The sequence below is a fragment of the Arachis hypogaea genome, chromosome 19 (genome assembly GCF_003086295.3).
Source record: "Arachis hypogaea cultivar Tifrunner chromosome 19, arahy.Tifrunner.gnm2.J5K5, whole genome shotgun sequence".
In the NCBI taxonomy this organism is placed as follows: Eukaryota; Viridiplantae; Streptophyta; class Magnoliopsida; order Fabales; family Fabaceae; genus Arachis; species Arachis hypogaea.
The window spans coordinates 74468687-74493034 of record NC_092054.1 but is presented as its reverse complement, the minus strand read 5'-3'; the positions used below and the strand labels follow the sequence as shown (position 1 = coordinate 74493034).

The following is a 24348-nucleotide window of genomic DNA, read 5'->3' as shown; positions in this document are numbered from 1 at the left end:
GAAGTTCATCAGAAGGGTTTTATGCAGAAAGTTGCAGCATCACTTTTTCATACTTATCAGGTAGGATTATCACTTTTTCATTGCATCCATCAAAAATTGCTATGGCCTCTTGTTATTCTTATGTCTTTGGCACTTTTCTCTTCTTTGTTTTTCTTTTCTTTTTCTTAGAGCTTCTTTTGCTCCTTGTTTGCTTAGTGTCATGTGTTGCACAAGCCTTTGGCATTTTCTTTTTCTTATCAGTGCACTACACATATCCACCTTAGGCATTTTAGTTCACATTTCTTCTTGAGACATTGGTGCCCAGCACCTCTTTGTGTGACTAAATGTTTTGTATTTAGGTTGCTCTTGATAATGGACTTTTGGTTGATAATCCCGGGTTAGTTAACCCAAGTTACCAAGTGTTGAAACACTCCTCAGAACCTATTCATCCAAGCATATCCTTAATACATAAACACCACAGGCATTTGTCTCAGAAGTTCAAACCATTGGTACCTAGCTTATTTTCTCAATTTTTTTGCTTTTTGGTTGCCTTTTTCCATGGCTTTTTCTTTTTCTTTTTCTTTCTTTTTCATGGCCAAAGACATTTATTCATCAAGATCCATAGACAATGTTCACTTTCTACATAAAAAAAATGATAATTCTACACTCTAATTTTAGTGATCTGACTAAACAATCAAGCATGCATACCACCACTTAATTCTACTTGATTTGTCACTAATTTAGCCAAGTTACTTTTGTTCAAACTTTTCTTTTATTTTTGGAAATAGAACAAGCATGGCACGCACTTGTTTAAGAAGGTGAAGTTATATCCAAACATCCAGGCATTCACTTTATTCAAAGCACTTAACAAACACACATACTAAAAAAAACGACTCATAAAAAAAAAACTCCACATAACACTTAAATGACTTATGATGAAAACACGTTCATAAAGACAATTCACCAATTATCATTTGATTATTAAGGAACGAGACCACCTCTTATTTATTGCTTGGTTCTTCTTAATTCTTGGGATCCTGCTTCTTCTTGCTTCCTGCCTCTTTTTGACCACTTGTGCCTCCCTTGTCTTTTCTTATGAGCTTTTTCCAGAATCCAGCCTTTTTCATCGTTTCTTCCACTCCTTTTTCAAGGATCATTGCCTTGTTTATTTCTCCTTCTTTCCTCCCTTTGAAATACTCATCATAAGCTGGGAATGCTGGGTCCATCTTGTGTAGATGTTCCCCTATGTAGTTAAGCTTGATTTGCGAACTGATGTTGTAATCAGCTTGGACTGAGTATCTTGCATTCTGTAAAGTGGTGGCTTCCTTGATTGCCAAGACATTGGCATCTTGGTGTTGGCATATGTGGCTGAAGGATTCCTGTAAGTGTAAATTTTGTTCCCTTTGCAGATCGAAGAATCTTGATTCAAAGTTCCTTTGCATATCCATCATTTTTAGATGAAAGTCCTCTTGTCTCTCCTGAGACCTCATGTATTGTTGAGACATTCCTTCCATGATTTCCTGCATTCTGCTCATATCCATGGGGTCTCTGGGAATTCGTTGTCTTCTTTCAGGAGTTGCTTGCTCTTCTTGCTCTTCTTCTCTATCTTCTCCTTCCTGTCTTTCTTGTTCTGCTTCTTGCTCGGCTTCCACTTGTTGCCCTTCTTCATTTCTTCTTCTTGTATGTCTTGGAGGAGTTGGGCCAAGAGTCATTCTGTGCGCAGTTATGGCCAGTCCAGGATATAGCCAATTAGGTCTTTCATCCTCAAGTGGTACTTGGGCATCGATGCATAGTCTAATGATAGTGCTAGGGAAGTGGAGCCAGGATTCAGGGTCACTTTTCTCACTAAACTCTTGTATCTGTTCAGCAATGAGTTTATGAACTTTGATCTCTCCTCCAACCATAATGCAATGTAGCAAGATGGCTCTTCTAGGGACTATTTCTGAAGAGTTTGCAGTGGGTAGGATGGATCTCCTAACTATTGCATACCACCCTTTAGCTTCAGGTGTTAGGTCTCCCCTTCTCAAGACTCTTGGAGCCCCTCTTGTTTTTCTCACCCATTCAGCTCTGATGGCACAAAGGTCTTCAGCAATAGTTGTATAGTCAGGTTCTCCTATCATCCTTTCTTCATAACTTGCTTGGCTGAAATGTATGTTTTTCAGGCCAAGAGTTTTCATGATTGCTTTAGGACTGAAGTCAACTTCCATCCCTCTCACATAGCTTTTGTATGTGGGGTTCTTGGTTTGATCCTCCCTTACTGCATTTGCATAAAACTCTTTCACCAAGTTGATGTTGATTCTAGTGATTGGCTTAGTTAGGAGCTCCCACTTCCTCTTTTTGATCTTTTCCCAAACACCTGGGAACTCATCCTTTTCAAGGTCAAAGGGAACCTCAGCTAGTACCGTTTTAGGTCTCATCCATTCGGCTTGAATCTCATGGAACACTGATCTGTATCTCCATGCATCGAATTCCCTGTTTTCCTCCATTGGCTGCTTGTCTTTTCTTCTTTTGTGGCTAGATGAAGCTGCCATTGGTTTTTTTAGTTTTGGTAAGTGACAAGCTAAAGTTGACAAGGTGAAGCAAGAAGTGTTGTTGGAGGTGTGGTGAGGTTGTTTTCGGCAAGAGATAGTTATGCTGTGATGAAGGAAAATGTGTATGAAGGAGAATTGGTGGTGTGGGACTCGTTCCCCAAGTGGTTCTTTATAGTGCCCATGAGTGAAAAATGAACGGCTAGGGTGGTTTGTGAAGGGTGGCTTGATGGTAAATATATGAATTGTAGATAAGGACGATTGGCTTTTCATTTTCTTGGAAGTATTCTGGATGCATTAGGTTGTACATGTAGCTTTCTTTTCTTGCAGAACTTCCTTTTCCCATGTGTTAGTTTCAAAGATTTGTGAATTTTCTTTTTGACCAAGCACGTACCTCCCTTTGTCTTTTTCCTCCATTTTTGTCTTTTCTTTTGTACCTGCACAAACAAACAAATTTGCTATCATTTTTCGGTCCATGTGAATTATGAATAGTATTTGCACATGTAAATCAATGCTTGTCTTTATGAGCTTATAGCCGTGACTTCTACATGTATGCACACTTATTATTTGGACACCAAACTTAGTGTTTGGTTAAGTCTCCTGATGACATGAAATCCATATTGGTTGTCCTTAATGAGTGTGCATAATTCTAATAAATCATAGTCACCTTGGCTCTTTGATTCTAAACAAAGTGACTAACCTAAGTAATTGAAACCAAAGTATTAAAACATGTGAATGGTATACTTGTCATGAATTTTGAAATCCAGAGGAACTTCTTGCTTTTCATAAACTGTGTTCAAAAAGAACACCAAACTTAATGTTTGGTTGTGCACCTTGAATGAAAGATGGAATTCAATTCGAGTAAGATTTGGGAGTGCCATCAAGCACACCAAACTTAGAGACCCATCGTAATTTACATGCAAGGTTTAGTGCACTTAATCAATAGTTGTCCTGAGGATTCAAGTTCATGCATAAGAAACCATGCTTTATTAGATGTAAAGCAAAGCACTAAAGATTAAGGATACTAAAAACATGGGTTGCCTCCCATGAAGCGCTTCTTTAACGTCACTAGCTTGACGGTTGTCCCTTGTTAGGGTGGATTGTAGTGCTTGATGTCCTCTCCTCTCACTATGAAAACGTCCCCACTTGATTCATTCATGACCTCTAAATGTTCCATAGAAAGAACTTTCCTGATTGTGAACACTTGAGGGAGCTGGGAAGGAATGGTTTTGAGGCCAGGTGGGATTGGCAGATAATGACTTGATATCACGTTATCTCCCGGAGAAAAACCTTCAGTGGGAATTTTCTTGTTTCTCCATCCTCTTGGCAATCTCCCTATCACTCTTCCCTTTCTCTTGAGGATTTCTTCATTGACCTTTATGTCAGGAGGATCCTTCTGATCTGTTTCCACTGATTCTTGTGGCTCTAACTCTTGCAACTCTTGTTTGCCTTCCAATGACTGTTTTAGAGTCTCAGCTGCTGGATTACTTTCCTCCAAACACGGATGGCTACTATCATCTTTAGGCTTTTCAGGTTCTGGTTCAGGCTCAGATGCAGGTTTGAAGACTTTGAAAATGAGCTGTTCATCATGTATTCTCAGAATTAGCTCTCCTTGTTCTACATCTATGAGCGCTCTAGTAGTGGCTAGAAATGGTCTGCCCAGAATGATAGGGTGTAAGTAGCTTTCCTCCATGTCCACAATGACAAAGTCTGTGGGGAAATAATAATCCCCCACTTTCACCAGCACATTTTCAACTACCCCTTCAGCTTGCTTCTGAGTTTTGTCAGCCAGTTGTATGATTACATCAGTGGATCTCACCTCATTCAGTTGTAGCCTCTTCATAAGAGTTAGAGGCATCACATTTATGCTAGCTCCTAGATCACAGAATCCTCTGTCAATTTTTGTTTCCCCTATGATGCAAGGGATATGAAAACTTCCTGGGTCCGTTTTCTTAGAGAGTGTGTCCTTCTTGATGAGAGCACTGCATTCTTTGTTCATTGTTACTGTTTGTCCTCCCTTCAAAACTCTTTTTTTGCTTAACAATTCCTTTAAATACTTGATGTGTGTGGGCATTTGATGAAGAATCTCAAGAAAGGGAATATTGACATGAAAAGAGTTAAATGTCTCTAGAAACCTTGAGTAGGTTTTCCTTTTTTCACCTCCTCCTAACCTCTCAGGAAATGGTGCTTTTGGTTGGTATATTTCCATCATGCCTTTTTGCAGTTCCTTGGCTTGCTCAGTTCCACCTTCTTGCTTAACTTCTTCCACACCTTCCTTCAAGATTTCTGGTTCCTGCTCTGAGGGCCTGATTCCTTCTTCTTCTGAGACTTCCTTCATTATGGTGATGGCTTTGCATTCTTCCCATCTTACTCTCTTTTGTTCCCCTTTAGGATTCTTTTCTGTGTCACTAGGGAACACTGCAGTTGATTTGGGTGCCTGTTGAGATAGCTCTCCTACTTGAGATTCCATCCTTTTGAGTTTTTCACCATGGTTTCTTAAGGTAGTTCTCACATCATCCCTGAAGCTCTTCAGTTCAATGATGTCTTGACTCATGGTTGCCATAATTCCTTCTATCCGGTTTAATTGATCTTGAAAATGTTGGTTCGGATTAGGTTGGGTATGTTGATTATTTTGGCCATGATATGATGATTGGGGGTAAGTGTTTTGTGTGGCTTGGTATGATCTTTGGTTGGAGTTTTGGTATGTGGAATTGTTTTGTTGGTTGTGGTTGTAAGGTTTGTGGTTTTGTGGTTGGGTTTGTTGGTTTCCCCACCCAAAGTTTGGGTGGTTTCTCCAGCCTGGGTTGTAAGTGTTGGAATGTGGATCATATGATTGCCTTTGTTGGTTTCCCACATAGTTAGCCTCATCCCAATCACCTCCTTCAATGCCTACTTCCTCTTGATCTTGTGTGTGTATTGCAGCCACTTGCTTTGTTTCTAATTGCCTGGTAAGCTCTGCTAGTTGCTTGGCAAACACCTTGTTTTGGGCTAGAATTGTATCAACATGGTTCAGCTCCATGACTCCCTTAGTGTTGTGCCTTTCTGATGCATAGTAGTACTCATTCTCAGCCACTGTCTCGATCACTTCAATGGCTTCTTCCACAGTCTTTTTCCTGTTCAATGAACCTCCTGATGAATGGTCTACAGCCTTCCTTGATTCATAAGAGAGCCCATCATAGAAGATGTGCAGTTGCACCCAATCATGGAACATGTTTGGTGGGCATTTCCTTGTCAAGTCCTTGAATCTCTCCCATGCCTCGTAGAGAGTTTCACCATCTTGTTGTCTAAAAGTCTGAACCTCAGATCGAAGCCTATTGACCTTTTGTGGAGGGTAGAAACGTGCCAGAAACTTGCTTTCCACCTCATCCCATGTTGTTAGACTCCCCCTTGGGAATGATTCCAGCCACTTAGCTGCTTTGTCCCTAAGTGAAAATGGGAACAAAAGCAGTTTATAGGCATCTTCCTGGACTCCATTGGACTTCACAGTGTCACAAATTCTCAGGAATTTTGTGAGATGTTGGTTTGGGTCTTCATTAGCACTTCCTCCAAAGGAACAATGATTTTCCACAAGTGATATTAGCTGTGGCTTGAGCTCAAAATTGTTGGCCTGAATGGGTGGTTTCTGGATGCTACTACCACAATTCCCAGAGGTCGGGTTTATGTATGAACTAAGAACCCTCCTCTCAGGGATGGCATCGTTTCCATCAGCTCTCTCATGGTTGTGAACTTCTCTATCCATGTTGAGATCTAAAGCTTCCTCAAAATTGTCCTCAGATTCTCCTTCAGATTCCTCTTCTCCCACTACTCTCTTCCCTTCTAAGTCTATGAAGGGTCCTCTCTGGTTCGGTATATGGAGGAGTTGATGTCTCTCCTCTCCTACCTGTCATACAAGAACACAGCTCAAACACAAACAAGTGAAATACTCTTGGTTAATGGAAGAGTATGGTTAGCTCAATTGAGGAATTAATTCAAACAGTTAGTGAGTCAGTGAGTTAGTTGCATGAATTTAAAGGCATTAAGAAGGAAAGCATGTAACCAAGTGCAGAAATTAAAAATTCAACAAGTATCTTGAACAGAATTAACAAAGCAAGAGAAAATTGCTCAATCTAGTTAGCTTCCAATTTGAGAATTGTCAATCGAAAACCAATCCCCGGCAACGGCGCCATAAACTTGATGCGCATAAACTAGTTATGCTACGATTTAGGAAATTGCACGATCGGCAAAATTCCTTCCGGCAAGTGCACCGGTTATCGTCAAGTAAAAACTCACAATAGAGTGAGGTCGAATCCCACAAGGATTGGTTGAGTGAGCAATTCGGATTAGAAGTGTGTTCTAGTTGAGCGGAATCAAGATTTGAGATGAGAATTGCGGAATGTAAAATTGGCGGGAAAAGTAAATGACAAGAAAATTAAATGGCAGAATCTTAAATTGCATGAATTAAAGAGCAGAAACTAAATTGCTGAAATTAAAAGGGAATGGGGGTGATTGCATGAATTGAGTTGCAGAATGTAAAGAGAAAGGGGAAATCAGAAATGGGGAATTCATTGGGTTATAGGAGATATTGAGATCTCCGAATCAAAACATGTTTATCTCTTCCTCAACCAATGCGTTCATTAAATTTTGCTTGGCAATCTTATATGATTGGATCCCAATTCCTTGGCTCACCAATGCTCTCTAAAAACAAACAAATTCCCAATCCCTTGGTTTAAATGTTCATAAGAAGAGATGATGCTTGATCACTGATTATACCACACAATTTCATGAACCACAATTTGGTAGGATTACATGTCACAATATCCATCCAATCCCCAATCCAATCCACTGTGAGAAAGCTTCTCTAGCATGAATCCTCCATTCCTTTCCCAAGGCTCCGAAGGATTCCAAGTATGAGTAGTTTCTTTCCCAAGACAACTACTCAATGGAATTAGATCGAGAAGCTTTCTAACAAAATTCAAGAGAAAAGATTGAAGAAGAAGATAAACTATTATTGATTCATTGAATTACAATAGAGCTCCCTAACCCAATGAAAGGGGGTTTAGTGAATCATAGCTCTGAATTCAATTACAAAGAAAAGGAAAACTAGCTAAAAGTGAAAGTAAAAGTCCCCTCTAACTTAACTTCTATCCTATTTATACACTTTCTATATTGAGCTTCAGTTGTGCTTCTTGGGCTTTGAGGCCTCTCCTTGCTTTCCTTTTGCCTTGGGTTTATGATCCATAACCTTGATGAGGTTGTTGATCCAAATCCTGTAACATTTATTGAGCCAATTTAGTGATAATCAAATAATGACACATGACTCAATAAATTGAGATTTCAAACTCATCAATCCTTCAGGCCCAATCCCATAAACCATGATATTCAATTGGGTTTCATACCAAAGTAAGTTTAAGTTAATATTTGTGCTCAAAGACTAACTTAAATCACAATATTTTTGGCCCAGAAACCTTTTCCAAGAGTGGCGTTTAAGTTGTAGTTTAAGCTTAAACTGCAGCTTAAACGCCAGACACTTCCAGTGAGGCCTTTTGTAGAAGCACGTTTAAGCTTCAGTTAAGGTTAAACTGAAGCTTAAACGTGGAAATGGAAGAAGGTAGCCCTGGAGAGTCATGTAGTCAAACACGTTTAAGCTTCAGTTTAAGGTTAAACTGAAGCTTAAACGTGGAGATAGGAAAGGCAGCCCTGGAGGTCGAACACGTTTAACCTCCAGTTTGAGGTCAAACTGGAGGTTAAACGTGGAAAAGGGTGGAGGCATACTGGAGGTCGAACACGTTTAACCTCCAGTTTGAGGTCAAACTGGAGGTTAAACGTGGAAGCTTGGAATGGTGGCCCTGGAGGTGTCGAACACGTTTAACCTCCAGTTTGAGGTCAAACTGGAGGTTAAACGTGGAGATGGAGAGAGCAACCCTGGAGTAGAAAAGCTATCGAACACGTTTAAGCTCCAGTTTGAGTCAAACTGGAGCTTAAACGTGGAATGGCTCCCTGGTACTCTTCCTGGTTCTGGCGTTTAACCTCCAGTTTGAGGTCAAACTGGAGGTTAAACGTGGAACTCCTCCCTGGGTGGCATACTCATTCTGGCGTTTAACCTCCAGTTTGAGGTCAAACTGGAGGTTAAACGTGGAATGCTCCTTAAGTGAGGCTTTTCATTCTGGCGTTTAACCTCCAGTTTGAGGTCAAACTGGAGGTTAAACTTCAATCCCAGCATTTCTTATCCTTCATGATTTTGGCGTTTAAGCTCCAGTTTAGGCTTAAACTGGAACTTAAACTCCACATGTGATATTCAAGCTTCCTTTATTGATTTTGTTGCTTCCTTGCTTAGCCTCTTCTTCCCTGAAATCATCCAAACAATTGCATCAAAGTCTTGCAAAATTTCATGAGAAATCTATCATTCATAGCATTTAAGTAATATAACTAAAACTCATGGAATTTGCATCAAAATCATATTGTTTGGATGGTTCATTACTTTGTTCTTCATTTAACCATTTTTGGTTACTTTAAGCTCAAGAAAATGCATAAAACAACTAAAACTAACAGAAAAATGCTAGTGAAACTAGCCTATGATGCCTTGGCATCAGTCGTCTTCTCAAGGAATTGCATGGAAATATGATTTATTATTGGTTATGAAACATAGAGTTTTTGGGTTTCAAAAGGTTTGAAAAAGGAAAATAAATTACAGGAATTAATAAATTAATATCTAATAAAACTCTTGGCAAGGTATGAAAATTTGGAAGTCTTATCCTAGTTATCCTTATCGATGGTGATGAGAATTGAGTTTTAATCCTACTTAGTTAACCTTTACTAAAGCAAAGGAAAGTCAAGTTGACTAATTAGTTTGATCCTCAAGTCCTAGTCAATTCCTAAGAAAGGATTAGAGTTATTGGAATTTAATTCAATTAGCAAAAATAACAATTATCAATCATGATGAGTTTGATAACTCAAGAGTATCCAATTAATCAATTAAAGCCAAGAAAAAAAGCTAAATAAGAATCATAAATCTGAAATACCTCAATTTATATTAAATAAAGAAAATCCTAACATGAATGGTTCGTAAGCCAATTTGGCAACATAAGTAATCAACAAATAAAAGCATTAAAGTATGTGAAAGTAAAAGAGAAATATAAAGTAAAAGGAATATTGAACCTGTGACTGAAGATGAATTGAACGAAACTAATAAAAATCCTAAAATCCTAAATCCTAAGAGAGAGGAGAGAACCTCTCTCTCTAAAAACTACATCTAATCCTAAAATTATGAATTATGAATGTATGATATCCTCTCCTTTGATTCCTCCATTCTCTGGCTTATATTCTGTGTTTTTGGATTCAGAATTGGGCTGAAAAAGGGTCCAGAAATCACTGGGGGCATTTTCTGCAGATTCTGGTACGTGGCGCCTGTCACGCGTTCGTGTGGGTCACGCGTTCGCGTCATTTGAGAGTTTTCCTTGCCACGCGTTCGCTTTGGTCACGCGTACGCGTCATTTGGGTTCTGCTCAAGGCACGCGTCCGCGTCAGTCATGCGTTCGCGTCGATGCCTTTTCGCGCTAGGCACGCGGCCGCGATGTCCATGCGTTTGTGTCGCTGCCCTTTTCTTCAAAACTCCATTTTTGTACTTTTCTTCCATTTTTGTATATTTTCTTTCTGTCCTCTAAGCCATTCCTGCCTTAGGAGATCTGAAAATACTTAACACACAAATCACGGCATCGAATGGTAATGAAGGGTAATTAAAATTAATATTTTTAAAGCATATATGGGTTTATCACGCATCGCACAGGGTAATGAAGGGTAATTAATATTTTTTCACATATATCACATAATAAGGAAGGGAAAGTAAAACCATTCAATTTACAAGAATAAGTGAGTGAAGGATTGAATAAATCACTTAAATTGAGCACAAAATACATCATAAAATATGGGTTTATCACGCATTGCATAGGCATCCTGAGTATCGTGAAATGTGCGTGCGCACAACCGCTTGTGTGTATGCACAGGTGCCCGCACATGCCTTCATTAAAAATATACGTGACTCGCGATTTGAGGGCCTTGGAGGCCCATTTCTGCTATGATGAGTTGCATCATCTACCTCTTTCTCCCATCTAAAAGGACCATAAAAAGAGTGTAATCTCATTCAATCAATGCAATTTCATGAGTTAAATGGTGAATATTATGGTACATTGCTTTGAAATGAGTTTTGTTTGAATTCCAGGTGAAAAGAGCAACAGAAGAAGAAAGAAACAAGAAAAGTGTGCTGGGTGTGTGAACTGGGCGTGTGATAAACCCCAATTCTATGGTTTATATAGTGTAGAATTTGGGGAGATTTTGTCAATATTTCTCACACTTATCCACAAGAAATTCATGTTTTTGTGTTCTCTTCCTAATATTGCTTCATGATGAAAAACATGCTTATTTTACCTTAGAATCGCTATATTTTGATCTTCTTTTATTGCCATTCGATGCCGTGATGTATTTGTTGAGTGATTTCAGAAATTATAGGGCAAGGATGGCCTAGAAGAGAGAAAGAAAGCATGCACAAAAGGGAGGAACATGAAGACTTAGATTTTGGGAACTTCAGCACCGAGGCGCAGGCGCACTTCACGCATTCTATTCTAAATGTAAACTACCTTCATGAATCACGCAACTTTAGTTATTATCCACCTATATATATAAAGCTTACATGTGGTTAATTTTTTTCATATTTTCAAGGAATCATATATACATAGGCAGACCCTAGATAATGTTAAAGCACTTTTACAATTGAGATGGGTGAAAGTATTTCACAAACCTGTAAGACAATTAACAATTAAGCAGAGATATATGGTGATGAGCTATTGAACCCTCACTGGATTTTTGTGTTTACTCTCTAGTCACTCAGTGTTTATTGGGTTAATCACTCTATTCTTCTTCTATCCTTGCATTCTAAAACTTTGTTCTTCATTTAACCAATCAACAATTATGGAATACAGTCATACAAAAATCATGAGGTCTTTTTCAAGGTTATAATGGGGCCAGGGTAAAGGTAAGGGTATATGTATAAGGCTAAGTGAGCTAACAAAGTGAATCCTTGATTAGTCTAAGTTCTCACCTAACATACATACCTTGTATAATTTAAAGTTCTTTTACCTATTTACCCAAATTTTCCCACTTTGTATTACAAGCTCATGCATTAAATTTAAGTTTGAAATTTTGTCCCATGTGCATTGATTCTTTTTGCATTTGGGGAATTTTTGTATCCCCTTATTTAAATACTGAAAATAAATTTTTTTTATGTACATGGTAATTTAGTTATTTTGATTTCACATGAGCATGCTTCCCAAATTTCTGAAATAACTTATTCATTTTAAATCCCTACTTTGTTTCTATCATCCCATGTTCCCATAAAATTTCCCACACTTAAATTGTACACAATATCTATCTTAAGCTAACCAAGGATTCAACTTGGGATTTTTATTTTCTTTTTCTGCTTAAGGCTAGAAATGTGGTTATAGAACAAGAGGGGATTAAAAAGCTCAAGGGGGCTAACAAGGGTGATGTAAAAGGTAGGCTAAATTGGTATAAGTGAGGAAAAATTCAAACGATGGCCTCAATCATCTCTTGGTAAGTATCTATATTATATATTGGACATATAGATTAAAACAAAGTAAAGAACACCAGGATGAAAAAGAAGAGCAAAACACATAGGAATGAAATTTATGGTTTGAATGTAACCATACTATTAAGCTCAAAACTCACAGGCTGTGTGTTCTCTAGCTCAGAAATCATATATCAGTTATGTATGTCATGCAAGTAGAAATCAAGAGTTCCCATTATTCTCAATGTAAATCTCAGTCAGGCGGATTCAAATGGTTATGGAGGATTGATAATTAAAAGATGAATAAAATATAAAATAGGATAGAGATACTTATGTAATTCATTGGTGAGAATTTCAGATAAGCGTATGAAGATGCTTTGTTCCTCCTGAACTTCTGCTTTCCTATTGCCTTCTTCCAATCATTCATACTCCTCTCCATGGCAAGCTGTATGTTGGGCATCACCGTTGTCAATGGCTACTTCCCGTCCTCTCAGTGAAAATGGTCCAAATGCGCTATCACCGCACGGCTAATCAGCTGTTGGTTCTCGATCATGTTGGAATAGGATCCATTGATCCTTTTGCATCTGTCACTACGCCCAACACTCGCGAGTTTGAAGCTCGTCACAGTCATCCCTTCCCAGATCCTACGCGTTTAACTCCAGCTTTTATGACAGTTCTGGCGTTTTGACGCTAGAATTTCTATGCTGACTTGGAACGCCGATTTGAGACATCAAATCTCAGGCAAAGTATCGACTATTATATATTGCTGGAAAGCCCAGGTTGTCTACTTTCCAACACAATTGAGAGCGCGCCAATTGGGCTTTTGTAGCTCCAGAAAATTCACTTCGAGTGCAGGGAGGTCAGAATCTAACAGCATCTGCAGTCCCTTTTCAGCCTCTGAATTAGATTTTTGCTCAGGTCCCTCAATTTTAGTCAGAAAATACCTGAAATCAGAGAAAAATACACAAAATCATAGTAAAGTCCAGAAATGTGATTTTTATTTAAAAACTAATAAAAACATAATAAAATATACTAAAAACATACTAAAAACAATGCCAAAAAGCGTATAAATTATCCGCTCATCACCCTTAGGCCAGGATTTTATTCCTTTGGGCCCTGCTATCCATTGATGCTCAAAGCCTTGGATCATTTTTATTACCCTTGCCTTTTGGTTTTAAGGGCTAGTGGCTTTTTCTGCTTGCTTTTCATTTTTTTATTTCTCTCTCTTTTTTTCTTTTATTTTCGCCAATTTTTTTTCGCAAGTCTTGTTATTCACTGCTTTTTCTTGCTTCAAGAATAAATTATATGAATTTTCATATTATCAAATAACATTTCTCCTTTTTCATTATTCTTCAAGAGCCAACAATTTTAACATTCAAAACAACAAATTCAAAAGACATATGCACTGTTCAAGCATTCATTCAGAAAACAAAAACTATTGTCACCACATCAAAATGATTAAACTAATTTCAAGGATGAATTCGAAATTCATGTACTTCTTGTTCTTTTGTAATTAAAATATTTTTCATTTAAGAAAGGTGATGGATTCATAGGACATTCATAGCTTTAAGACATCGACACTTAAATACTAATGATCATGTAGTAAAGACATAAACATAAATAAACATAGAGCATAGTAAATGAAAAATAGAAAAATAAGAACAAGGAGATTAAGGAACGGGTCCACCTTAGTGAGGGTGGCGTCTTCTTCCTCTTGAAGAACCAATGGTGTTCTTGAGCTGCTCTATGTTTCTTCCTTGTCTTTGTTGCTCCTCCCTCATAGCTCTTTTGATGTGCGGAAAACGATCCGACACAAAACTCACCGGCAAGTGTACCGGGTCGCATCAAGTAATAAAATTCATGGGAGTGAGGTCGATCCCACAAGGATTGAAGGATTGAGCAACTTTAGTTTAGTGGTTGAATTAGTCAAGCAAACAAGTGTTGATTGTGTGAAATTGTGTTGACAGGAATTAAATTGCATAGAATGTAAAGGGGAGTGGGTGATTTGCAGGAAATTAAAGGGAACAAAAAAGAAAAAGAGCTGAATCTTAAAGAACAAGAAATTAAATGGCAGAAACTTAGAACGCAAGAAATGTAAATTGCAGAATCTTAAAGTGCAAGAAATGTAAATTGCTTGAATTATAAAAGGAGTTGGGGATTGGGATTGCAGAAATTAAACAAGGAAAAGTAAAATTCAACAAGCAGAAATATAAAAGATGGATTCAATTAAATCGGATCTCAAATGACAATAGCAGTAAGCTTGGTGTAGCAACGAAACAAGGAAATTGAAATTGAAAGATGTAGATCTCAGGACCCAAGAGACTAGATAACCAAGTCTAGATCTCAATGCCTTCCTAGATCCAAATTTAGAATTCAATTGCAAGAAAAGTAAAGATCAAGCAGTAGAAGAAAGGAATTCAAATATTGATTTCTCAAAAAGTGTAGTAAAGAAAACAGAGAGATCTCAAGGTGAGATTGAGACAGAATTTCCTCAATTCTTCAACACCCAAGACTCAAAATCTCCAAATAGCTCAAAAACCCAAAAGCTCTCCAAAAACTACTCAGCAAAACCAAAAAGGAAAAGCTCTACTGCAAGTGTTAAAAATTCTAAAAAGGAAAAAAACTCCCTAAAACTTCAAATCCTAAGCTATTTATACACTTTCTTCAAATGATCATTAAGCCTTGAATTGGGCCTTTAGCCTTGATGGAATTGGATTGATAGTAGCCTCCGTTGATTTCTCTTGGTGTTGAGAAAAAATCCATTAGTGAACCGGGCCATGAACCATTCACATTTGAGTCAACGTTTGAGGCAAACGTTGACTCAAACGTCCATTGTGCGACATTATGCAGCTCGGCCAAGTTGCTGTCTTCCACGTTTGAGCCAACGTTTGAGGTCAAACGTGAGCTCAAACGTGGTTCCCCCATGCTACTCCTTTGGCCAACGTTTGGCCCAACGTTTGAGGCAAACGTTGGCGCAAACGTGGCTCACTCAATGCATCAAACAGAGGTGCTCTTCCTTGCTTTTATGGCGCCAACGTTTGACCTCACGTTTGAGGCAAATGTTGGCGCAAACGTTGGTTTGCTCAGGAGTGATCTTTCTCTTCTCTTTGGCGCCAACGTTTGACCTCACGTTTGAGGCGAACGTTGGCGCAAATGTTGCCTTCCCTTGCTCCTTCTTCAGCCAACGTTTGCCTCAACGTTTAAGGCAAATGTTGGCGCAAACGTTGGCTCTTCTCCAGGGTGTTCTTCATCTGCTTCTCATGTTTGAGTTAACGTTTGAGGCAAACGTTAGCTCAAACGTGAATCCCTTTTTTCAAGCCCATTATTGAAACCTTCTTCCAAGCTTTATTCCACCTATCATCAACCAACAATTGCATCAAAGCTATGCTCTAATCATGAGAGTTATTCTTTTTCTTGTCATATAAGCAATTATGGCATAAAACTCATGAAAATGCATCAATTTATCCATAGTTGATTGAATCTAGGGAAACATGATATTCCACCCAATTGGCTTACTTATGGCCCAAGAAAGTGCATAAAACTAAATGAAAACAAAGGAAAAAGACTAGTGAAACTAGGCTAAGATGACTTGTCATCACAACACCAAACTTAAACCTTGCTTGTCCCCAAGCAAGAACAGAATTATTAAGAAGAAAGAATGAAAACAAAAGAGAATGCTCATGTTAGCAGAGTATTATTGGTAGCTCATGGGGTTTTATGCAGATATGTAACTACTGACTTCTTATTGACAAGTAGGCCTAGAAAGTTCTCTCTAAGCATCAAGCAAAACACTGCTATGACCTCTCATTATTCCTTTGTCCTTGTTTACTGAATTCTTTCCTTATTAAGATTTAGTTCAGTGTCATGTGTAACAAGCTCTTTTCTTTATTTATGCTTGACACATTATTCACTTTAGACACTTGGCTCACATCCCTTCTTAGAACATTGATGCCCAGCACCTCTTTGGGTTACTAAATGTCTTGTAGCTAGGTTGCTCTTGATAGTGGACCTTCAGTTGATAATCCCGGGTTAGTTAACCCAAGTTACCAAGTGTTAATGCACTCCAAAGAACTTAATAATCCAAGCAGATCCTAGTACAAAGACACCACAGGCATATATTCTAAAGTTCAAACTATTGGTGTCTAGCTTTATTTCTTTTTATTTTTCTTTTGTTCTGTTGCCACTTTTGGCTTTTTCTCTTCTCTTTTTGTTTTTCTTTTCACCCAAGGACTTTTATTTTGTTGAGATTCATAGACAGTGAACTACTTTCTTCTTAAAAAGAGAACAATCTATTCCTTTTATTCACTAATAGTGAGTTGCCACACAATCACACATACATACCACCACTTACTATTATTTGACTTCTAGCTAACAATGAACCATCTTACTTCATGCTTCAAACATTTCTTTTATTGAATTGAAAAGATGCAGGGGACAAAGCATGCATTAGTTAAGCGAAATTAAACACACAAGTACACTTAGACTAGCATTCTTATTGACAATAATGTTCAAGATGCATAACTACTGAACTAACAGTTACTGCTAAGATAGGCATATTCAAACTTCAAATTTAGAAAGATTGCATGTTGATGGAGTTAAGTGTCAATACAACCTTTTGGTGGCTTCTTCTTCTTACTCTCAACTGATGGTATGAAGTCCTCCCGAGAAAGTGTTTGAATCCCTGCAGAATTAAAGGGAGGTTGATTGTTTCTCAAGCCCTTAGATAACTAGTTAGTGTGCAGGACCTTCTTGTGGGCTTTTTGAACTTAGTTTGGTGTGTGTGAACACCAAACTTAGTCCCTTGCCACTACCTTTGATGCATCGAGTTGATCATATGTGAATTCCTAGTGTCTTAGCTAAAAATAATAAAACTACAAAGTAGAAACAAACAATGATTAAATGATTCATCTGATTGCTTGGAACTAGCAACCCTTTATGCAAAAGGTGAGAATGTGTTTTTAAACTAGATTTTTGGTGGAACACCAAACTTAAAATCTTTCATTCTCCTTTAAATTGTTTTGATGTGTGACACCAAACTTAGCTCGTTGCACTACAGGTGAATCCACTTAATCTTTTTATTGAACTATCATTGAAAGAAGATGACTACCTCAGGTTGGGTTGCCTCCCAACAAGCGCTCTTTTAATGTCACTAGCTTGACATTCTTCAATTTTTGCTTCAAGGATGTTGTAAGCTCTGGACCTCTTTTTCCTTGTCCCAATGTCCCCCTAAGTACAGCTTTGCTCTGTGACCATTTGCTGTGAATTGACTCTTTGTTGCTTCATTTAGCAGTTCAATACTTTCATAAGGAAAAACCTTGGTTACCAAATATGGACCGGTCCACTTAGATTTAAGCTTGCCAGGGAATATCTTGAGCCGTGAGTTGTACAAAAGTACTTGGGAACCCCATATCTAGTGAAAATATGCTTCTTAAGGAATTGAAGGACAATTTGTGCATCACAGGTGGTTGTGGCTATGGCTTCCACCCACTTTGAGACGTATTCTACTGCCACCAAAATATATCTGAAAGAATAGGAAGGGGGAAAAGGTCCCATGAAGTCAATACCCCATAAATCAAATAATTCCACTTCCAGAATGAAGTTTTGAGGCATCTCATTCCTTCTTGTCAGGCCTCCTGTTCTCTGGCATTCATTGCATTGGTGAACAAATTCTCTAGCATCTTTGAAGATAGTTGGCCAATAGAACCCACACTGTAGTATCTTTGCAGCTGTTCTTTCTGGCCCAAAATGTCCACCATAGGTTGAGCCATGGCAATGCCATAGTATATTTCTTATTTCACTCTTAGGAACACATCTCCTAATTACTCTATCAAAGCATGTCTTGAACAGGAAAGGTTCATCCCACAAGAACTTCCTTGCTTCATTGATTAACTTCTTCACTTGTTGCTTATATAATTCTTGAGGTATCTTCCTCCCTACTTTGTAGTTTGCTATGTCAGCAAACAAGGTGCTTGTTGAATCTGCAGCAAATGTTCATCTGGGAAGCTTTCATTCACAGGCTGTGAGGCTTCTTGGATTGTTTCTTGTGGTAGTCTTGATAAATGATCAGCAACTTGGTTTTCAGTGCCCTTCCTGTCCTTTATTTCAATATCAAATTCTTGTAGGAGTAATATCCACCTGATAAGTCTTGGCTAAGCATCCTGTTTTGACATTAAATACTTAATGGCAGCATGATCAGTATAAACCACAATTTTGGATCCTATCAAGTATGATCTAAACTTATCAAATGCATAAACCACAGCTAACAATTCCTTCTCTGTTGTGGTGTAATTTTTTTGAGCTTCATTCAATACTTTAATTGCATAATTTTTTTGAGCTTCATTCAATACTTTAATTGCATAATATATTTTTTTGAGCTTCATTCAATACTTTAATTCCTTATCAAATGCATGAACCATTCACGTTTGAGTCAACGTTTGAGGCAAACGTTGACTCAAACGTCCCTTGTGTGACATTATGCAGCTCGGCCAAGTTGCTGTCTTCCACGTTTGAGCCAACGTTTGAGGTCAAACGTGAGCTCAAACGTGGTTCCCCCATGCTACTCCTTTGGCCAACGTTTGGCCCAACGTTTGAGGCAAACGTTGGCGCAAACGTGGCTCACTCAATGTATCAAACAGAGGTGCTCTTCCTTGCTTTTATGGCGCCAACGTTTGACCTCATGTTTGAGGCAAACGTTGGCGCAAACGTTGGTTTACTCAGGAGTGATCTTTCTCTTCTCTTTGGCGCCAACGTTTGACCTCACATTTGAGGCGAACGTTGGCGCAAACGTTGCCTTCCCTTGCTCCTTCTTCAGCCAACGTTTGCCTCAACGTTTGAGGCAAACGTTGGCACAAACGTTGGCTCTTCTCCAGGGTGTTCTTCATCTGCTTCTCACGTTTGAGTTAACGTTTGAGGCAAACGTTAGCTCAAACGTGAATCCCTCTTTTCAAGCCCATTCTTGCAACCTTCTTCCAAGCTTTATTCCACCTATCATCAACCAACAATTGCATCAAAGCTATGCTCTAATCATGAGAGTTATCCTTTTTCTTGTCATATAAGCAATTATGGCATAAAACTCATGAAAATACATCAATTCATCCATAGTTGATTGAATCTAGGGAAACATGATATTTCACCCAATTGGCTTACTTATGGCCCAAGAAAGTGCATAAAACTAAATGAAAACAAAGGAAAAAGACTAGTGAAACTAGGCTAAGATGACTTGTCATCATCTTTGATCTTCTCTAATCTCATGGAGAATGATGGAGTCCTCTTGGTGTTCCATCCTTAGTTGTCCCATGTTGGAACTTAATTCTCCTAGGGAGGTGTTGATTTGCTCCCAATAGTTCTGTGGAGAAAAGTGTATCCCTTGAGGTATCTCAGGGATTTCATGGTGAGGAATTTCCTCATGCTCTTGTTGAGGTCCATGATCTCTTGTTTGCTCCATCCTTTTCTTGGTGATGGGCTTGTTAGCCACCTTGTAGAGTTCTTGAGGTATAATCTCATGAACTTCCACTTCGTCCCCAATCATGATACTATGGATCATGATGGCCCGGTCTACAGTAACTTCAGACCGGTTGCTAGTAGGAATAATTGAGCGTTGGATGAACTGCAACCATCCTCTAGCTACAGGCTTAAGGTCCGGTCTTCTCAATTGAACCGGCTTGCCTCTTGAGTTAACTTTCCATTGGGCTCCTTCCACACATATGTTCATGATGACTTGCTCCAACCTTTGATCAAAGTTGACCCTTCTAGTGTAGGGGCATGCGTTTTCTTGCATCATTGGCAAGTTGAATGCCAACCTTACATTTTTTGGATTGAAATCTAAGTATTTTCCCCAAACCATTGTAAGCCAGTTCTTTGGGTTTGGGTTCATACTTTGATCATGGTTCCTAGTGATCCATGCGTTTGCATAGAACTCTTGAACTATTAAGATTCCGACTTGTTGAATAGGATTAGAGAGAACTTCCTATCCTCTTCTTCTAATCTCTTGTCGTATCTCCGGATACTCGCCCTTTTTGAGCTTAAAAGGGACCTCGGGGATCACCTTCTTCTTGGCCACAACTTCATAGAAGTAGTCTTGATGGACCTTTGAGATGAATCTCTCCATCTCCCATGACTCAGAGGTGGAAGCAATTGCCTTCCCTTTCCTCTTTCTTGAGGTTTCTCTACCCTTAGGTGCCATTGATGGTTATGGAAAAACAAAAAGCAATACTTTTACCACACCAAACTTAAAAGGTTTCCTTGTCCTCGAGCAAAAGAAGAAAGAAAGTAGTAGAAGAAGAAGAAAATGGAGGAGATGGAGTGAGAGAGTGTATTCGGCCAAGGGGGAGAAGTAGTGGTTGTGAAGTGTAAAAATAGAGTAGTGTTAAGGGGTTAATATAGGGGTGGGGGGGGAGGTTTGGTTTCAACCATTAGGGTTGGGTTTGGGAGGGAAAGGAATGTGAATTTGGAGGTAAGTGGGATTTATGGGGAAGAGGTAATAAGGTGATTGGCGAAGGGTATTTGGGGAATAGGTAATAAGGTGATTGGTGAAGGGTATTTGGGGATGAGAAGGTGTGAATAGGAGAGAAGAAGAGGTGGGGTAGGTGGGGATCCTGTGGGTCCACAGATCCTGAGGGGTCAAGGACTTAGCATCCCTGCTCCAAGTAGGCGTGCAAAACGCCCTTAGAATGCATGTCTGGCGTTAAACGCCAGCTTGCTGCTTGTTTCTGGCGTTTAACGCCAGCTTTTCTCCCATTCTTGGCGTTAAACGCCAATTCCATGCTCTGTTCTGGCGTTAAACGCCAGTCTGGTGCTTGTTTCTGGCGTTTAACACCAGTTTGATGCTTCTTTCTGGCGTTAAATGGCAGTTTGATGCTTCTTACTGGCGTTTAAACGCTAGCAAGCTCTTCCTCCAGGGTGAGCTATTTTTAATGCTGCTTTTCATTCTGTTTTTGATTTTTCAGTAGTTTTTGTGACTTCACATGATCATCAACCTAAAGAAAACATAAAATAGCAATGGAAAATAAATAGATATAATTAAATAACATTGGGTTGCTGATAAACCCATATTTCATGAGTTCTTTTGTGCTTAATTTGAGTGATTTATACAATCCTTCACCTGCTTATTCACATTAATTGCATGGTTTTACTTTCCCTTACTTATTATGTGATGTAAATGAAAAACATGTTTCCTAAGCTTTAAAATTAATTAATTTAATTACTATTATTTCCATTCAATGTCGTGATTAGTGTGTTGAGTAGTTTCAGATTTTCTAAGGACGAATGACTTAAAGGATAGAAAAGGAAACATACTAAAATGGAAGGAGAAAGCAAAACGGAGCTTTTAAGGAAATTGATATTCACGCGATCGCATGGACGACGCGATCGCGTGCCAACCACGAATCAGCAGCGACGCGGCCGCATGACTGACGCGACCGCGCGCCCTAAGCAGAACGCACATGACGCGGTCGCATGACTGACGCGACTGCGTGGCAAGGAAAAGCTTCGAATGACGCCATCGCGTGACCCACGCGGACGCGTGACAGAGGCCACGCGCCAGAAATTAAAGAATACGCCCCCAGCAAATTCTGAAGCCCTTTTTGGCCCAGATCCAAGTACAGACAGCATAGACTAGAGGTTATAAAGTGTGGGAATGCACCCATTCAAAGGGGCCTCGCATATTTTACTTTTCAATGATTTAGATTTTGTTGAGAGGGAGATCTTCTCTCTCTCTTTTAGGATTTAGGATTTCTTCTTGTTTTAAGAGTAACTCTGGATTCCAGGTTTAATGTTCATTTATTTTAGTTTTACTTTTATTTATTTATTCCAACATTTGAATTGATTATTATAATTTGATTTATGAATTATTCCATGTCACAGATTGTTCTTTGAATTAATGATAATTGAATTATTTTCAGTTTATGATTGTTCTCTTTGATTTAAGTTACCATTGCTTCCCATCTAAGGATATTTTTATCATTCCAGTAATTTTACTTTTTTTCCTTTTGGTTCTGGTTAAGAATTTAGTAACTCAACAGTTATTAAACTCAACATAATTGATAATCATTATCTTGCTAATTAAGCTGAACTTAAATAATTCCACCCTTTTCTTAGGAAATAAATAGGATTCAAAGGCCAGATTAATTAGTCCCTTGAATCTCCTTTGCTTTAGTAAAGGTTGACCAAGTGGAGTTTAGATTCAACTTTCATTATAGTTGAGTGAAATAACTACGTTGGACCTCCAACTTCTTTTACCTTACCAAAAGTCTGATTTACAGTATTTATTTATTTTAATTGCCATTTACTTTACTTGTCATTTAAATTACTTGCTTCTCATCTTCTAAACCCCGATTACAACCTTTATAGCCAATAATAAGAACATACTTCCTCGCAGTTCCTTGAGAAGACGACCTGAGGTTTGAATACTCGGTTAACAATTTCTAAAGGGGTTTGTTACTTGTGACACCCAAAACGTTTGTGCGAAGGGAGTTTTGTCGGTTTAGAGACTATATCTACAACGCGACTGTTTTTATGACATTCTTTACTGGCAAAAATATTAACGTCTGTTGCCTCCCAACAAGCGCTTCTTTAATGTCAATAGCTTGACAGTGAGCTCTCATGGAGCCTCACAGAAAATCAGAGTAATGTTGGGGCCTCTTAACACCAAACTTAGAGTTTGGTTGTGGCTTCCCAACACCAAACTTAGAGTTTGAATGTGGGGGTTTTGTTTGACTCTGTATTGAGAGAAACTTTTCATGCTTCCTCTCCATGGTTACAGAAGGAGAACCTTGAGTCTTAAATACAAGGTAGCCCTCATTCAACTGAAGGACCAACTCTCCTCTGTCAATATCAATCACAACTTTTGCTGTGGCTAGGAAGGGTCTGCCAAGGATGATGGATTCATCCTCATCCTTCCCAGTGTCTAGAATTATGAAATCAGCAGGGATGTAAGGCCTTCAACCTTTACTAACACGTCCTCTACTAGTCCATAAGCCTGTTTCATTAATTTGTCCGCCATCTCTAATGAGATTCTTGCAGCTTGTACCTCAAAGATTCCCAGTTTCTCCATTACAGAGAGTGGCATGATGTTTATCCCTGACCCAAGGTCACACAAAACTTTCTCAAAGGTCATGGTGCCTATGGTACAAGGTATGAAGAACTTTCCGGGATCCGGTTTCTTTTGAGGTAATGTCTGCCTCATTAGTGCACTCAGTTCATTGGTGAGCAAGGGGGATTCATCCTCCCAAGTCTCATTACCAAATAAACTGGAATTCAACTTCATAATTGCTCCTAGATACTTAGCAACTTGCTCTGCAATGGTGTCTTCATCCTCTTCAGAGGAAGAGTATTCATCAGAGCTCATGAATGGCAGAAGGAGGTCCAATGGAATCTCTAGGGTCTCTGTATGAGCCTCGAATTCCTTTGGTTCCTCAAAAGGGAACTCCTTTCTGTCCAGAGGATGTCCCAAGAGGTCTTCCTCACTGGAATTCACGTCCTCCTCCTCCTCTGGGCATTTGGCCACACCAAGTAAGGTTATGGCCTTGCACTCTCTCTTGGGATTTTCTTCTGTATTGCTTGGGAGAGTACTGGGAGGAGTTTTAGTAATCTTCTTACTCAGCTGACCCACCTGTGCCTCCAAATTTCTAATGGAAGACCTTGTTTCATTCATAAAATTTAGTGTGATTTTGGATAGATCAGAGACTATGGTTGCCAGGCTAGAATGGCTCTGTTCAGAATTCTCTGTCTGTTGTTGAGAAGATGATGGAAAAGGCTTGCTATTGATAAACCTATTTCTTCCACCATTATTATTGAAGCCTTGTTGAGGCTTCTGTTGATCCTTCCATGAGAGATTAGGATGATTTCTCCATGAAGGATTATAGGTGTTTCCATAGGGTTCTCCCATGTAATTCACCTCTGCTATTGCAGGGTTCTCAGGATCATAAGCTTCTTCTTTAGAAGATGCCTCTTTAGTACTGTTGCATGCATCTTGCAATCCATTCAGACTCTGAGAAATTATATTGACTTGCTGAGTCAATATTTTGTTATGAGCTAATATGGCATTCAGAGTATCAATTTCAAGAACTCCTTTCTTCTGAGGCATCCCATTGTTCACAGGATTCCTCTCAGAGGTGTACATGAACTGGTTATTTGCAACCATTTCAATGAGTTCCTGAGCTTCTGCAGGGGTTTTCACGTGAAGAGATCCTCCTGCAGAATGGTCCAATGACATTTTTGACAACTCAAACAGACCATGATAGAATATACTTATGATGCTCTATTCTGGAAGCATATCAGTAGGACACC

The 24348-nt window shown here is 38.9% G+C and overlaps 1 non-coding gene across 1 annotated transcript; it reads left to right on the top strand.

The window, feature by feature from the left end:
- Nucleotides 1-5716: 5716 nt before the first annotated feature.
- Nucleotides 5717-5820, top strand: LOC112781840 (small nucleolar RNA R71). The gene has a single exon (XR_003192592.1). It is a non-coding gene; the product is annotated as a small nucleolar RNA R71 (small nucleolar RNA).
- The last annotated feature ends 18528 nt before the right edge of the window (nt 5821-24348 follow it).